The sequence below is a fragment of the Micropterus dolomieu genome, linkage group LG19 (genome assembly GCF_021292245.1).
Source record: "Micropterus dolomieu isolate WLL.071019.BEF.003 ecotype Adirondacks linkage group LG19, ASM2129224v1, whole genome shotgun sequence".
NCBI lineage: Eukaryota > Metazoa > Chordata > Actinopteri > Centrarchiformes > Centrarchidae > Micropterus > Micropterus dolomieu.
The window spans coordinates 24,991,872-25,005,022 of record NC_060168.1 but is presented as its reverse complement, the minus strand read 5'-3'; positions in this window follow the sequence as shown (position 1 = coordinate 25,005,022).

Sequence of the window (13,151 nt, the reverse complement as noted above, 5' to 3'; positions counted from 1 at the left end):
CATTTACACATCCTTTCAGCTGCTGGTCTTACTGTGTTGAATGCTCTTAGTGGCCTTAATAGGTGCACCTTTACAATGTAATGCAGTTCAATACAACAGTTGTGCCATTGTTTAATTAAATTTACATATATGAGCATAAATGTGTAAATTTAATTAAATGTTTAATACTGAGGTTAAAATTAAACAGTGTTTTACTGAACTACATTGTGTTGGATATGAGGATATTTTTGTCCTCCCTATTTACATAATGTACATTACAGGGCCAAAATATCAGAAACTCCTCTATATATAATGCAGCTCAGTGCAACACCAACATCACCAATTATGACCTCAGTGATAAAACATGTAAGTGAAATAACACTTCTATGTATGTATGTATGTAACAGTACAGGCATCATAAAAGCAAAATTCTTGGCTGAACTGGTGTATTTATTACATTAGATTTTATAGGTGTACCTAATAAAGTGACCACTGCAGACACTAGTCAGGGTTTTCCCTGTTGCTCCTCTGGGATGTGTGGTCACCTCACAGACTGTATGGGTCACCCAAACCACAGGGCTAGCCTGCTACCTAAACTACAACAAATCTCAACAGTGATGACCAATAAAAGCATACTTTATAATTTGAGCAAAGTCTGCACATTTAAATCTTGTAGATTTAAATACTGCCTTAAAATACAGAGAATTAACATAGAAATATTTGCAGCCTAAAAGTGTGCAGACTTTTTTACTTTTTTACCTTGCAGTGATTGATTTGGCTTTTTACCTGGATGTGTACACACCCTCTTCTGGTATTTAATATTTGGTCATTAAATTCAAAGAATTTAATTTAAAAAATTTAATCATAAATACTTTGAATGTAAAATTAAAATATGTGTGTACAGATTAGCTTGTACATATTTGCAAATTGCACTGTATTTTTGTGGATATGATTTTACACAACACAAATGTAAAAATACATGTTTTGGGTAGTGAGATATTTGTGTATATATTTTTTTTACAGATCCCTACAGAACACATTGGACAAAATTCCACAAATGCATAAAAATGAAGTTACAAATGTTACATGACCCACAAATTGACAGAAAACAATCTGCAAATGTGCAAAAACTGTTTTGTGTGTAGAAGTCACTCTTACACACACTATTTGTGTGGATATGATTTTACACATCACAAATGTAAAAATACATATTTGTAGATAGTGAAATATTTGCGCATCATAGCACACATATGTGGATTGTTTTCTGTCGGTTACAAATATTGAAGTCCAATAAAATCTTCCATACCCCTGTAGCCTTCAAGTTGGTCTCACATCCTGCACCCAGTAGACACTGAGCTATTCTGCACCCGTCGGCAATAAAAACTTATTCTTCAAATGTTGTTTCATATTTGAACTACTCTGACCAGAACGTACCTTCCGTAACGTTTGCAGTTTGGATTGACTTTGTGAAAATTGTCAAAAAACATATCTGCAGTCCTCCTCATTATCATTCTTCTAAGTTGTTACACACTTTTTGCTATCACGGTGACTTAAATGACATTAAATGTTGCTGTGATGGAAACCCCAATATGTTTAACCACATCTGACCACTGAGAGTTTGCAGTTTACTTGATTAAAACTAGTCATGTCAAACTAAATTTATTGAAAGTTCTTGACTTTGGGGACTCTTGTAAGTGTCCAAAATTACGCTGTCACAGCCAGAACAGCGTGTCTCATACAGATGGGAACATAGCTATAGTACCTACACCTGGAACAATAATTATAAAAAGATTAATCTGATTGATTATACTGATTATACTCATTACACTTTTGTACAGTACGTAAATGACAAAATATACAACAGAACTGAGCAGGGAACCAAAGAAAACCTGATCAAATCAGGAAACAAATCAGATTTGTCCTAAGAGTGTGGTTGAAAAATGTGTTTGTGTGTGTACTTATATATGAATGAGTGTAAAAAATACAGTGTGTATGTGTTAGCAGGTGGTGTGTGGGCTTTTGGTTTGACTTTTCATAATTGAAAATGGATGTAAAGCAGAAACATTCCCTTCCTATGTGGTCTGTATCACTCAATGCAGAGAATTAGACACAACTTCATCTCTACACAGTGAGACCATGTGTGTGAATGTGTGTGTGCGTGATGACGAGGTGTGTTGGCTAAAGTATGTTTCTGCATCTGTGTTTTCATTTGCATTTGTTTATATTAGATGTGTGTGATGGTGTATGCCTGCATTGTGGAGGTCTGCAGTTGTATGTGCGTATGTGTGTCCGTCTGAGGATGAAAGCCTTGCTTCACTACATTCAGAGAGATCCAGCGTGTTGATAAAGCTTTGAATACTGAGCCAAACAAATAAAGGGGGAAAAATCTGCAGTTTTTTTTTTTTTTTTAATAATTTCAGCTACGATGAAAACATCATTAGTCATCCAGACATCAGTGCGCATTAAATCTTACTCTGGGAGAGGCGGGCAGAGGAGCCATCATTCTTAAAAACATTTCCCTGTACAAATGTTATGACAATCATGTCATTTTTCACATATTTTTGAAACCACAAAAAGTCTTAAATATTCTGTCTTGGGAAACATAATCTGTTGGTCTGAGTTTTTGACACATTGCCAACAGTTCCAACTGCTTTGACCGTTCCCGCTGTAGTGCTGACCTCCATCCTGCCTGTTTACCTAACTATTCTGCTACATGTTGCTTCTCTTTCATCACTTCTTTCCTGATTTTCTACCTCTATCCTTCCTGTTCTAACTTTCTCCTTCATGTTGCTTCTCTTTCATCACTTCTTTCCTGATTTTCTCACCTCTTCTCTTCCTTCTTCTACTTCTCATCCTTATCACTCTTTTCTTGCTTTCTCTTTGGGCTCTAGCTTTATTTCTCTGCTCACTTTTCCTCACTTGCCTCCTCCCCAAACTCTTCTTCCATCCTCCCTCCTCTTTTTTTTTTACTTGTCTACTTCACCCAACAATCTTCTTGTAAAATCATAAAACTGCATTCATTTGTTCTTTACTGCAGGCCTGAGGCAGCTCAAATCAAGGAGACAAAAACAGAGAAGGAGGGTGGGGGGACAAAGGGGAAAGATGCAGAAAGAAACTTACAGAGAGATAAATGAAGAGTTGAAACGGATAGGAAGCAGAGGATATGCAGGGGGAATGAAGATGAAGTTGGAATTGGAGACACACAGAAAGAGGAAGTGATTAGCATTTTTAGAGAAGACAAAAGTGACGATGATTTCCTCTGGGATAGAGTGAGGAGATCCATCCAAAATCACACGCATTACATGCTGTATATTTAGAGAAAGGATGAGAGAAAATGTAGAAAATATGTATTATTCAGAGAGACCCGAACTTTGAAGACAAAAAAAAAGAAAAAGAGAAAGTTTTTTAACGTCTTTGTGATCCTTCACAGGCTGCGGCAGCACTCCCGGTAATCTGAGGACTTGATTGCAAACACTTCATGTGATTTGTGTAACATTAGCCTCTACGACCTCCCTAAGCACTTAACGGGGAAATGACCGCCACAGTCTGGGTAATTTGTGCTAATTAACTACCATGGCAACTGCCGATGTAAGGAAATTAGCTATACTTTCATCAGGGTACGGAAATCATCTCAGGTAATGAATTGAGAAATGTGAGAATACATGTACACATATTGACTCATAAAACGCACACACACACACACGCACAATCATCTAACCTGTACAATCATCTAACTGCTCCTTGGACCTATTTTTAGCGATGTTGTCACTTTCACAGATCTCTAAGTGAGTAAAATTTTTATGTTACAAATGATTTATTTAGGACATTCAAGTCAACTTTTAATGGAGGAGGCCGTGGTGGGTGGAGGTAGTTGAATTCTTTAAGGCAAGCTTTTTGTACTGGGGAATCCCTTCTTGGACCGGGTCCAGAAATTCATTGTGATGTGACGTCCAAATTGACGCATTTCTGTAATTGATGACATTTATTATGTTGATGAATCGGCCCTGCCCTAATTGTCAACCCTTAAAACCCTTTGAAAACACACCTGCTGCTAATGCTAGAGGATGCTGTCCGGCTGGATGGCGTTAAATTGCCTGCAGTAGATAGTGTTGGAGCACTGATAGGCAGTATAATGTTTGGTGTTACCAGAATGAGTAAGTGGCAACCTAATTATATCTGCGGATGTATATTAACATCTCATCCATATGTTTATGTAGTATTAGCCTGCTAGGCTAACAGTCTGTCACTGTGACGTCTTTCAGAGCACACAAACACCGTAACCACACAGCGGCTACACCTTATTTTTACAGTATATGGACTACACACAGCAACCACAGTAACAGTGTCACTGGCCTCCATGGTGCTTTCTAGGGGTTACTAACCCTGTTCTCCGGCATGGTCGTGACATTGAATGCGATACATCAGAAAAAAAAAACAGCAAAGCAAACTCATCTACTGGCAATGTGAAAGGACTCAATCATCTATTTTTAGTGGCTTTAGCCCTGTTTAAAAAAGTCAAATAAAAGCACTTTTAGGTGTAAAAAGGGGTATTTGCAATGTGTGTTGAAGTAATTTGTCATCATTAACTTTTTTTACTGCATATTCATCGTTAGATCTGGTATAGTATTTCCATTAACAAACACCCTGTATCAGCTTTTCTTAACTGTTTTGCATGGTTTGCCTTTAAGTTGAATTTGCTGTAAAACTGCTGTATTTCCTCACACCCGAAAGGAATTAGCTGTAAGGCATAAAATAGGAACTGTTTTTCTGTGCACAAATCCCACCAAGACCATTATTCAAAATGACAGTTAAAACCTCTTGGAGCAGGTTTCTGCTGTTGTCAAGGGTTGTTACTGGCTCTTGTCCTTCTTACTTTTCAAACTTTACATGCCACAGGAAGCAACAGGGTTTATGGGAAACGTGGTTTTAATTTTAAGGGAAAAAAATGTTACAAGTAGCACCTTTTAATATACTTTATGAGAACCAACTTAACACCATTGTTCTTACACAGTAAAGCCTACCCATGTGGTTTGTAACTGGACGAACGCCTGCTTGAATCCCTACAGTATACTGGCTGTGGAAATCTGGTTCAGGAACAAATGAGTAATGCTCTCACTTCCTACAACAATATGATATTGAGATGAGCGAGGCAGGTAACTCCCAGCAGCTGCAGAGGAGCTGAATCGTCACTAGAAAACGAAGAAGAGGACTAGTGTTGTGGTTGTATGATACATAGCTGGAAAAGATGTTCAGCAAGCTTTCCTTGAATAAATAAAGGTTAAAAGAAAGTCAACATCTCAATGTTTCCACCCCAGCACTGACTCATCTCTGCTGGGGTTGGTCATCCTTGTCAGCTCGTCTGATCTCTGGTGGCATGAGACGAGGGCATACGAATGACATTTCAGCATTTTTGTCTGCTACAGCCCTCATCTTCTGCTCCTGAGCTCTCCACATGGTTTTCATTTTCTGGGCAGGCCACAATATCAAAAATCAGTACATCTTTGGAAGTCTATGGTCTATATTTAGGCTGCTTTTCAGGTTTTGATCCACTACTGACAGATGTTTAACAGATTGAAAAATGGGAAAGAACCAGAGACCCCGGAGGTCTTTCCAGTCTGTCTTTATCTCCAATGTGCTTCTGTCCATTGTGGCAGAGGGGAAGTGGTTTCTGCAGTGTGGGCCATGTTGGCTTGAAACACCAGAGACAGACAGATAATTACACTGTCAGGATACTACAATTGTGTGTGCGTGCATGTTAATCTCTTATTTGTTTTTAAGTGATACAGTTTGTCTCTGTTTTATTGTATCAGAAACAACCCTTTTCATACTGACAATCAGTCTGGGCCAACAACATTTTTGAACTCTTTAAACCCGCTTCTGGCCTTTGTAGTGCTTCATACATATATATTGGCTAAATCCCAAAAGTCTGGACTTTCCTGGGAGAGCTCCGACTCTGAACCGCACTCTTGCTAAACCAAGGCAAGCTGGGCGATGTCCCTTAGAAGAAAATGAGCAACCCTAAGAGGGCTCCCATGAGAATTTCTGTAGCTCTACGTATATTATGTGGCTTTTCAGCATGTGACAGTCAGTGTTTCACCACACTGGGTGGCACTATAACTTTCAGAACAATTGTGAGGAACATCATGGATGCTTCATTGCAACTCTTTGGCAAATACTTTGCTCACACAGAATTCAGTGGTTCTTCTGGATGGTGAAATGTGGGAAAAGAAACTTATGCTGTCGTCCTTTGCCAACTGCACTGGTGTGACATTATAGTTCCAAGCGGATGCAGCGTGACTGTTCAGTGGCCAACACAAGGCCATGCACTGAGCTGCATAAATATGTTTGAAACTGCGCGAACATGATGCAGGATTCCGCTGTAAGAACCAAGCTTACTTGGCAAAAAATAGAGGCTACAGTGGTCACTGTTCCAGGTTAAATGTCAGTGCTAGTTTGTTCAGACAGGGATTGTAGAAAGATTCAAAATTAAACTCATGTTTTGTGATCATCTCCCCTCCCAAATATTCTGTGCTAAAACTGTATGTCATCCCCTGCAGCAAGGTTTCCTATTATTTTCATGCATGATTTTATTCTATGATATTGAAGATATACTGTACAGTATGAATAAGATCCAAGTTCAAACCAGTATAAAAACATATAAAAATAATTATCTTATTCATTAATGACCACATTAACAAAAAAAGTTACTACCTATAAATAGCTGAGTATTTCATTTTTTTTATTGTAGAGCTTTCCTTGTTTCTTACAATATTTCTTAAGACCTCAAATATGTCATAGGCGTCACTAGAACTGCTTTGATGTAGGTCCCTGAATAATAAAAGCAGTGTTATTATTGTTATCCTGGCTAACTGGGTCAGTGACCTGCTCTAGTCGTGGAATGAAAAACGTTGAAAGATCTGATCTAAGCCATCATTTGTGTATTTAACTCTCAGAAATGCAATTTTTCTGCCAAGCAGCACTCGGTCACAAAGATTTAGCCAGCCAGCCCTAAACAATGGTCTCCTGTCAGCTTAATCAAACACTGGTAGGAAAACACAGAGTGGGGGCTTTCAGGCCTTACAGCTAGGCTCAGACCCAGCACAGTTAGTGGGCACACACACAATCACAAATGCATACACATCCCCATATCAGGTATGCATCAGATTTGCATGCAAGCTTTCAATTCAAAACACAACAGGCATGCACACTCACATGCATGGATGCTCACACATACTCCAGCTGCCCTGGATGCTGTTTCCCCTCTAGTCCTTGTTTCACTGGTGTAGAAATGGCTTCACAGGTTTGCCTGACCCCTGATGGAGGTGCTTTGGGATGTTTGGGGAGCTTTAGATCAGCCCAGAGCTCTAGTTCACATTAGGGTTAGGCAAATCTGTCTCATAGGACAAATGGGTGGCAATAGCGCAGTGGATAAGACACGTGCCTTTGTGTTGGAGACCCAGGTATGATTTCCAATGTATCATCCACCTTGTGTCCTTGAGAAAGATACTTAATCCCTAGTTGCTCCAGAGGCGTGTTGCTTTGGATAAAGGCACCAGCTAAATTACTAATTATTATTAAATTTAAAGCTGCAAATTCCAGACCACAAGTTTTTGACTGAAAAGATTATGAAAATTAAAATTCTATGGATCCACCACAGGCATCATTTTTATACTTTTTGAGTTTTTTGTTCATTATTATGGATATGGGCCAGGACTGCATTTAGTTCTCTTGTTTTATCTACTGAATGTGATTAAATGATTGAAATAATTAATAGAATGTTATCGCATAATAATAAAGAAAAATGTCTCACCATGAGCAAATACGTTTTACTAAAGATTCTTTTTTTACACTTTCTTTCAGTCAATATAAACGATACATAGCTATATTACTATAGAAACATACACAAGAGACATGAAAAAATACATTAAAATAAAATTAATAGAAAAAGTCACCTCAGACAGCTATTAATCACCAATGTCCAACTTCATCCCACAATGAAGTCAACATAAAGCGAGGCATGCAAGGCTTCCATCCTGTTCCTAGCAGGACAGCATATCAGTCATCTCCAAATCTGCTCCGCTGATCCACTCATACTCAAGATAATTAATAAAAGGACCCCATACATTTTTTTTTAAATAGCTCTTGTTTTCCCTTAATAGAAAGGGTAATTTTTTAAAAGATATTCATGCAGGCAGTTCTTTCAGCCATTTACCAATACTTGGTCTATTAACATTTTTCCATGATAGTACTATCATCCATTATGTTCTACAACCCAATAAAAATAAGAACCAAATAAGAAGTGTGGGGTCCATATGCAATTGTTTTGATAAACTCTCTTCCATCTTATTACATCTGCAAATACAATGGAAAAATGTTCCGTTGGCTCTGGGATATTCCTATTAAATGTATTTAGCTTTTCGGGAGTAATATACTGTATGTGTGCGTCAGCTGTATCAGCAATTACTGAACAGTCTTAGCAGAAACTGTATGATCACATTTATGAGAGGCCTTTGATTTCATGGCACAGGTAGTGCTGCTAAAATGTTTTCTTTTAGGTCTATGGGGTTTAATTACAATAAAGCCTTTCAGCTTTACCAGCTATTAAGAGGCCATAACATGATCTGAATTCTTTGATTGACAGCAACAGGGAAGGATGCAGGCCTTACCCGAACCCTTAACTTGTTTCCATGATCACTCCAATTTTCTCCCTGCTAGCAAGCTTGGTTAGCTAGGAGCATCTGTAATTCATGTTAACTGTGTTTTTAACTGGGTAGCTAATTTTGGCTAGCTAAAAACAGGCTTAAAACAAAGCGTACTTACCGGGAAAATGAACAGTCTACTCCTAATAAGCTTTTTCAACAGCGCTGGTTTAAATTTACACAGTGCAGCGGATATGAGTCACTCTAGCCTGATTGACTGGTCACCATGGTAGCAACTGGTCAATCACAAGTTATTCCCGCACTACTTTACCCTGCTTTTATCGTCTATTTTCCTGTAAATGAGACCATAATTTACAAAATGAACATCATGCTGTATTGAAGAAGACTTGAAACTAACAATTGAGACCATACACTCATTAGGGGTGTATGTTGTAAGTGTTTACAGAGGGAATAAATCACTTGAGAAGTAGGGTCATTTTATTATTTCTAATGGAAGCAGACTTCTTTTTGCAACCAGTGGAGTCGCTTCCTGCAGGCTGTTAGAGAAAATGCAGGTTTAAGTTACTTCCGCATGTCTTAAGTTTTCCTGCTTGGTGCGTATCCTCGACTTAACGAGCGAAACTCTGCCAATCACACAAAATGCTGGAAACTCAGGATAACTCCCACTGCAATGTTGTAATTGGGATAAGTGGTTCCATGAAGCTGCAACTCAGTAAGTCCACCCGGGGTTTCCTAATCCACCCATGAGCGCGTTCACGTAAAACATGTGAAAACATGATAACAACAACAACATAAACATGAAAAAGTCCACTGGCATCAGAGCATCATATTTTTATAAACGAAAAGCAAACTGTAACACTACAGAAATACGGCATTGTCTAAGTAGTACAGCTGCAGCTAACACATACAGGGAGACAGAAAATCACATTCTTTGTGAATGCCTAAATGGTGTAGTCTGTAATGTGCTGATTTGATGTGTTCTTATGACGTGTATGAAAATATTAGCCTTATTTTTTCAGCTTGGCTGTGTGTCGGCGTTGCCACATTAAAAGACTCGGGCAATGAATACCTCACTTTTAAGAACTTCTCATCATTTCAAAAATGAGATTAACACACTCAAAAGTGTTCCAAACATTGTTCTAAATGAACTTCACAAAGCAATGAAACGGAAAATAGTGGTTGAAAGATCGAATCTCAACATTTAGGCTACTGAAAACTCACCTCAACTCACCCCTGCGCTCACATTGCAACAGGTGCGGCAGAACATGACCAGTCTCTGTGAATAGCCTATAAGATAGCTAATGACCAAAAATAAATAGCCTACGTTGATGCTATTTTTTTTTCAATATCCCTACCAAACTGTTCATCATATTCGGCCTCACATAAGAAAAATTAAACCCATTTATTTTAACGGCTGCAATAGGCTGTGTGAAACGGACTGGGGAGCTAATAAAAAATATTAAACGCATTTCACAGCAGTAAGTAGCCTAGGCTTACTGTAAAAAACCTGTACAATAGTAGCTTAGGCCCACAAGGCTTTCAATCAGTCTCTGTAGGATGATATCGCTATAGTGTACAAAAGTTTCTCCACATCACCGCAGCAAACATAAAAGCAGACTATAAAATAGTCTGTGGGATCTCTTATACATGGTGATGTAATTTTCCAAGAGAGCTGATTGGTCAGTAGGCAGCGTTTTCATAGATTTTATCTTATCTGGAACATAATCTGCTCAGAGCAGGTTAGCCATTCAGCTTAAGTTACCATGGCGATCTACCCCGGTAAGAAGTGAACCATTGTCGTAGTACTGAAAACCCAGGGTTAACCCCGAAGTTACCTCGATAAGCTCAAATCCTGTTTTGTGGTACAGGAAAATAAATACTTTGTTGGCACAATAAGCTAACTACGTAACTTGTGTATGGGCTGAACAGGAAATGACAAGGACACCTACTGCTGAAGTTGTTAAAACAAAGAAAAATAGAAGCTAACTGACTGATTCTTATTGCTACAAAGAAAATATTGCCTTATGCAGTATGTTGAAAAGTAAATGCACTTCCACAACATGTGTGGTCTGTACGATAAATAATAAGCCAACATGACATAGTATTTATATTTCATATATTTGTCAAGTTCATAGTTTAGCAAATTGAAGGGATTTACTTGTTAGTCAGCTGCCTTCCCGGTCCAGCTGACATCTCTCTCTCTCACCACTACATCATGTTGGATGTTCAGCAGAAAGTGAGCATTGAAACTTTGATGATGAGGGACACGGTGATCCCTGTTCTTCAGTCTCTGCCAACAATCTGAGCAACAAACTGTGACTGTCTTAATTCATTGCAGCATAAACTCTTTCACTCCATGAATATGCCTGCAATAACTAACAAGTGATTTTGCTTCTCTGCAAAATATCCATTGCTGTGGTTCATACAAGGGATGGCTTAAGTGTGAAAAATGAAATATGATTTAAAACGTTGTGATCCATCAGGTTTGACGGTGGTGTTCTTATGTGCAGCCACAACTATTTCAGCTCAGATATCCCTGGCTGACTGGCCAGTTTGGCAGGCAAAAGTAAAAATATGTGTTTTCTGTGCTGTTTTGCTTTAAAATCAAGACTGTAGAACTTTTGAAAGAAAAAATAACACTCTTCCACTTCAACAATAAAAGTTGAATTCATACATAATAAAACACACCCTATCTCAATTCAGCATACTTAGTTGCAGCCTTACTTGGTCTGCTATGACCAGTAGCCTTATGGTTGATAACTGTAGCTAATGTTAGCAAACTTTAAGGAGAGATTGCTGTGTAAATGACAGCATGGGATACAGAATGAAATACTGTCTGTGGCTCCACTTCAAGTTACCCATCCCAGTCCTCTGTTAGATGAAACATCCCGCCATGCATTATCATCTGTGGTTTGGAGATCTTTGCCTAACTCGTGTGCTATGCACTGCTCTGGCACAGCTTATCTCGTGTATTTATCCAGCGCTGATCCACTGTAGCTCTGCCTGGAAGCCGTAGCCTAGTCAGGAATTCAGAGTTGTGACAAGGTTTACGTTGGCCGGACCGCCTGAAACTGGAGCTGAGCGCCGCAATGCAGTCAAATAAATCATCTAAAGAGAGAGATGGTGCAGAGAAAGACAAACAAATAACTTTTTGCAAAACAGTGTTTTCAGCAATGGTCTTTTTGGCAAGAGACAGCGAGCGAAAAGAGTGAAAGAGAGAAGGGCAGAGAAAGACACTGACAGGCAGAAAGAGATAGGGTCCGCAAACGCTAAATACATGTCAGGTACTCTTTAAGTGAATTTATGGTAAAGAGTTCAAGATTGTGTTCCTCAGTGTCATTATGTGGTCAGAGGTTTCATTCAAACCCCCAGGCTGAAGATTGGTAAGACAACCAATCTTCTGCTGCTTTAAACAATGGCTGATTTTCTAGAAATCGTCAACTAAATGGGGTCCAGGGAAAGACATGGAGACAAGCTTATACACAGAAAAACAGAGTAATGACCAATGAGATCGTAGGATTACTGGAGTGAGAATAACAGACAGAAGAGATGCAGATCCATAAAACTCAGCTCAGATTTTTTTCTCCAGCAGCAAAAGACAGAGGCAAAAGAGAGAAAAGAAAAAGAGAAGTGAAGAGAGACAGATAGATAGAGAGAAAAAGAAAAGTTGTGAATGATGTAGCAGAACCCAGGTGGCGGCTGTACACACAACACCATTTCTGATTGGAGCACATTACTCCTCTCTTCCGATCAGTTTCATCATAATTTTAATGTTCCATCTGGACACCAGCCAACAATACTGAATTTAGAATTAATCTTCTTCTCCTCAACAATTGTTGTCAACATGTTGATATGCACTTTATTTGACCCCCTGGAACCCCCTGAAGGACACCTGGGGGTCTCCAGACCCTACTTTGAGAACCACTGCAGTAGACAAACAATAAGAAAAGTCTGGCAATGAGAAAAAGAACATATTGCTTTTGTTATTTCTTCTAAAAAAAAGGTTTGAATTTTTGACAGCTGAATTGCCTCTGAAATCTTCAGTGTTGTAGCCTCCTTGAGTGTAACATCAGCAGTTGTCAGGATGCACAATGAATTTCTAGCAAAGATTCAGACAATTTGCTATTCACACGTTCAAATCCTCCACTCTTCCTGGTTACGGTACCAGAGGAACTTCACCGCCGGAAGTCAACTTTCCTGCCCTGGGTGAGATCTCGCAGGAGATGTCCGCGTGCTCGCGGTACACGTTCTGGCAAGCGAGTGAAGTTAAATGCATGGCTGAGAAGGACTTAAATGGACCCGATTGTTGGCAGGCCTACTTTCTGTAATCATCTGGATTTGGTGCATAGGCAGCGGTGAATTAGACCTGTTTAACCGGTGCGTCCGGAGTCCTGATCAGCTGTTGCAATCCTATTGGATTGAGAAGAGGCGGTGCAGAGGAGGCGGTGTGTGTGTGTGTGTGTGGATAACCTGCATGTATTGGATTGCATTACGTCACCGATCGATGAAGGA